The following is a 6,000-nucleotide window of genomic DNA, read 5'->3' as shown; positions in this document are numbered from 1 at the left end:
GATACCGATTCAACAAATTCAATTATGGAGAATCTGGAACCTCTAAGTATGGAAGACCGAATGAGAGCTAAACGCACTAGCCAAGGTCACGCAATTACTCATCCAGACATTAATGCGCCAGATTATGAAATCAAAGGACAAATTCTACACATGGTGACTAATCAATGCCAATTTAGTGGTGCGTCGAAGGAAGATCCAAATGAACATCTACGTACCTTTAATAGGATCTGCACACTATTTAAAATCCGAGAAGTGGAGGATGAACAGATATATCTCATGTTATTTCCCTGGACTTTAAAGGGAGAAGCCAAAGATTGGTTGGAATCGTTACCTGAAGGGGCGATCGATACATGGGACGTTTTAGTTGACAAATTTCTTAAACAATTCTTTCCTGCATCTAAAGCCGTAAAACTTCAAGCAGAAATTGTTACGTTCACACAGAAACCAAATGAAACTCTATATGAGGCATGGACAAGATATGGAAAGTTGTTAAGAGGATGTTCGCAACATGGTTTAGACACCTGTCAAATAGTACAAATATTCTACCAAGAATGCGACATCACTACAAGAAAAGACATAGATATAGCAGCTGGTGGTTCTATTATGAAGAAAACCGAAACTGATGCTTACAAAATTATTGATAATACTGCTTCCCACTCACATGAGTGGCACCAAGAAAAAGACATCGTTAGATCATCTAAAGCAGCTAGAGCCGATTCTAGCCATGACTTAGATTCCATTTCCGCAAAGATAGATGCTGTCGAGAGACGAATGGAAAAGATGACTAAAGACATTCACTCAATACGAATTAGTTGTGAGCAGTGTGGAGGACCACATTTGACAAAAGATTGTCTCAGTATTGATTTAACAATGGAACAAAGAGAGAATATTTCATACATAAACCAAAGGCCTGGAAATAATTATCAGAATAATTATCAACCGCCAAGACCGATTTACAATCAAAACCAGAATTATAACCGAAATATTCCATACAACAACCAACAAGGTCCTAGCAATCAACAAGTTTCCAATAATACTTATAACCAGCAAAGACCTAATTTTCAAAACAAACCACCACAACAAACCGATGATAAAAAGTCAAATTTAGAAGATATGATGACGAAGCTAGTTGAAACTCAAACGCAGTTTTTCACATCTCAGAAACAAACCAATGAACAAAATGCTCAAGCATTTAGAAATCAACAAGCTTCTATTCAAAATCTGGAACAAGAAGTGAGTAACCTAGCAAGGTTAATAGGTGAAAGAAAACCGGGAAGTCTACCTAGTGATACAAATGCTAACCCCCGGAGTGAAACAGCTAAAGCTATTACCACAAGAAGTGGTACAACACTTAAACCACCGGAAATACCTGTAACTTCTGATGAAACTATTCCTACTCCACAAGAACCACAACCTGATCAAGATAAGGAAAAAGAACCGGTAGTTGAAAAGGTTAATGAAGATAACACAGTTAAGGATAAACCTTATGTTAAACCATATCAACCACCACTTCCTTATCCGAGTAAAATGAAGAAAGAGAAACTTGAAGCCGAGCAATCCAAATTCTTGGATATGTTTAAACAGATAAATGTAAATCTTCCTTTCATTGATGTGATTTCAGGAATGCCTAGATATGCTAAATTCTTGAAAGATCTAATCTCAAATAGAAAGAAAATGGAAGAACTCTCGGCTGTTACTATGAATGCTAATTGTTCAGCAGTGCTGTTGAATAAGATACCAGAAAAATTATCTGATCCAGGAAGTTTCACAATTCCATGTTTTCTGGGTAGTCTTAGTTCAATAGAAGCATTGGCAGACTTAGGTGCTAGTATAAATCTAATGCCGTATTCACTATACACTAAACTAGACCTTAGAGAATTGAAACCAACAAGAATAAGCATACAACTAGCCGATAGATCAATAAAATATCCTAGAGGGATAATGGAGAACATGCTAGTTAAAGTTGGTACTTTAGTATTTCCAGTAGATTTTGTTGTTTTGGACATGGAAGAAGATTCTCAAGTTCCTCTCATATTAGGAAGACCATTCTTAAACACGGCTAAAGCAATGATAGACGTGTTCGGTAAGAAACTGACCCTAAGTATAGAGGATGAGAGTGTTACCTTTTCAGTTGATAGAGCAATGCAACAACCACAATCTGCAGATGATACATGTTATTAGATTCAAACTATAGATGCACATGCAGAATTATTAGAAGAATTTCCAGAATTACAAGGAACAGGAGAATGTTCTTTAGGAGAAGGTAATGAACCAATTGATGAAGCTGAAATGTTAGCTACACTAATAGCTAATGGATATGAACCAACAACAGAAGAAATTCAAATGCTAAAAGAAGAAGACAGATATCGATAAAAATCATCGATAGAAGAACCTCCGAAATTAGAGTTAAAGCCACTTCCAAACCATTTGGAATACGCTTATTTACATGGTGAATCTGAATTACCTGTAATAATATCGTCTTCTCTTACTGAAAATGAGAAATCACAACTCATTTCTGTGTTGAAAGCTCATAAACCAGCCATTGCATGGAAGATTCATGATATTAAAGGAATAAGTCCTTCGTATTGCACACATAAAATCTTTATGGAAGAAGGTCATAAAACGTATGTGCAACGCCAACGAAGACTAAATCCTAATATGCAAGATGTAGTTAAGAAAGAGATTATTAAACTGCTAGATGCAGGTCTAATTTATCCAATCTCTGATAGTCCATGGGTAAGCCCAGTTCAATGCGTACCTAAGAAGGGTGGCATGACTGTCATTACAAATGAGAAAAATGAGCTTATTCCTACTAGGACTGTAACAGGATGGCGTGTGTGTATTGATTATAGAAAATTAAATGACGCCACCAGAAAAGATCACTTTCCCTTACCTTTCATTGACCAAATGTTGGAAAGATTAGCCGGAAATAGTTACTATTGTTTTCTAGATGGATTTTCCGGATATTTTCAAATTCCAATAGCACCCGAAGATCAAGAGAAAACCACATTCACGTGCCCTTATGGTACTTTTGCTTACAAACGCATGCCATTTGGACTTTGTAACGCCCCTGCAACCTTTCAAAGGTGTATGATGGCGATTTTTCACGACATGATAGAAGAATGCATGGAAGTATTCATGGATGACTTTTAAGTCTTCGGTGATACATTTAAATCATGTCTAGTTAATCTGGAACGAATGCTAATTAGATGCGAAAAATCAAATCTAGTACTTAATTGGGAGAAATGCCATTTCATGGTTAAAGAAGGCATCGTTCTTGGACATAAAATTTCAAAAGAAGGAATTGAAGTGGATAGAGCTAAAGTAGATGTAATTGCTAAACTTCCACATCCCACCAATGTTAGAGGAGTTAGGAGTTTTCTAGGGCATGCCGGTTTTTACCGACGTTTCATAAAAGATTTTTCAAAAATTGCCACTCCTATGAATAAACTCCTAGAAAAGGATGCTCCATTCATCTTTTCAGATGAGTGTATCAAATCTTTTAATATTCTTAAAGAGAAACTCACTAATGCACCGATCATGATAACGCCAAATTGGAATCTACCATTTGAACTAATGTGCGATGCAAGTGATTTTGCAATGGGAGCCGTTTTAGGACAAAGGATTGAAAAACGATTTCAACCTATATATTATGCTAGTAAGACGTTACAAGGAGCACAAACAAACTATACAACTACTGAAAAAGAACTCCTTGCTATTGTCTTTGCTTTTGACAAATTTCGATCATATCTTGTTCTAGCAAAAACGGTGGTCTATACCGACCATTCTGCTCTTAGATACCTATTTTCAAAACAAGATGCTAAACCAAGATTAATCCGTTGGATCTTACTCTTACAAGAGTTTGATATTGAAATCCGAGATAAAAGAGGAGCAGAAAATCTCGCCGCTGATCATCTTTCTCGTCTTGAAAATCCCGAATTAGAAGTTCTAAATGAATCAGCCATACAAGACAACTTTCCTGATGAATATCTATTGAAGATAGATTATAAAGAAATCCCATGGTTTGCAGACTATGCAAATTACTTAGTTTGTGGATTCCTTGAAAAAGGATTATCGTACCAAAGACGAAAGAAATTCTTCAGTGATATAAAACACTATTTCTGGGAAGATCCATATCTGTTTAAAAGTTGTCCCGATGGAATAATACGCCGATGTGTATTTGGAGATGAAGCTAGTAAAATATTAAACCATTGTCACACAGGACCAACAGGAGGGCATTATGGACCTCAACTAACAGCTAGAAAAGTTTATGATGCTGGATTCTATTGGCCTACAATTTACAAAGACGCACACTTTCTTTGCAAATCCTGTGATGCTTGTCAAAGGGCCGGAAAAATAAGTCAACGTGATGAAATGCCACAAAATGTCATCCAAGTATGTGAAGTATTTGACATTTGGGGTATTGACTTTATGGGTCCATTTCCAAAATCTCATAATAATCTATATATACTCGTAGCCATTGATTATGTATCTAAATGGGCGGAAGCACAAGCTCTCCCAACTAACGATGCACGAGTTGTAGTCAACTTTTTAAAACGTCTTTTTGCAAGATTTGGAACACCGAAAGCTTTAATAAGTGATCGGGGTACTCATTTCTGTAATAATCAACTTGAGAAAGTTCTTAAAAGATATGGAGTAACTCATAAAATCTCCACCGCATATCATCCACAAACAAGTGGAGAAGTTGAAAATACCAACCGAGCTTTAAAACGTATTCTAGAGAAAACCGTAGGATCAAATCCGAAGGAATGGTCCATTAAATTGGAGGATGCACTCTGGGCTTTTAGAACAGCCTACAAAACTCCAATTGGAACCACACCTTTTAGACTTGTTTATGGAAAAGCATGTCATCTTCCAGTAGAAATTGAACACAAAGCATTTTGGGCTTTGAAGACATGTAATCTTGATTTACATGAAGCCGGATGTCTACGATTAAGTCAACTAAACGAATTAGAAGAATTAAGACATCAAGCATACAAAAATTCGTTAATCTATAAAGAAAGAACGAAGAAATGGCATGATAAAAGAATCAGAAGTTCAAAAGAATTTAAAGAAGGAGACAGAGTTCTTCTTTTCAATTCACGATTCAAGCTATTTCCTGGAAAATTGAAATCAAGATGGTCTGGACCATTCATGGTCAAAAGAGTTTTCCCATACGGAACGATAGAATTAATAAATTCAAATGGGATTGAATTTAAAGTTAATGGTCACAGAGTTAAACATTACATACATGGTCCGATGGAAGTCGACAACGAAGTTAATCACAATTTCGACACCACAGCTAACTAAGTGTGGGGAGAATCAAGTCTTTAAAGGATAATATGTATTTCTGATAAAGTTAGATTGTCTGTTTTCGTGTAGTTCTTGAAAATGGAACCCGAATGGTCTTTCTCTAGCAGACCCTAAAGAACTAGTCTTCTCCCCCCATTCTGAATTTTTTATTTTTTTTAGGTTTTTACAAAATGAAGACTGCCTGTGAACTAAACCATGGTCTAATGCTACACGCTTTGATTACTAAACGTAATAATGACATACTACCGAGTGAATTAGTATCAGTAATCAGAGAAAGAATGGACGGAGTTAGAAAAGAATCCAGATGCGAAGATAATAAATTATAATTTGGTAAAGAAAAATCAAAATCCGCAGCAAAAAGAAGAGCACGACACCTAGAAAGATGTCACAAATGCGGAAAATGGTCACATGGAGGTAAATGTTCAAATAATCAAACCTATTCAAATACCGAATTTGTTACTTTATGCAGAGACGGACCGTTCATATGTTTAGAAGAAAAGACACTGAATGCTCGAGGTTACGCCTATGTAGCCATGGAAAACCAATTAAATCGACTATCTTATGAATGAGATAGATCATATAACTAAGAAATCTATTTCACAGGTATGTCTGTACAGTTTTTATTTTTATTTTTATTTTTAACCTTTTGATAATAAACGCTAATTTGTTCGCTAAAAAGTATTAAAT

Source organism: Rutidosis leptorrhynchoides, chromosome 8, assembly GCF_046630445.1.
Source record: "Rutidosis leptorrhynchoides isolate AG116_Rl617_1_P2 chromosome 8, CSIRO_AGI_Rlap_v1, whole genome shotgun sequence".
Lineage (NCBI taxonomy): Eukaryota > Viridiplantae > Streptophyta > Magnoliopsida > Asterales > Asteraceae > Rutidosis > Rutidosis leptorrhynchoides.
The sequence above is the reverse complement of the archived record's forward strand: the minus strand, read 5'-3'. Positions refer to the sequence as shown.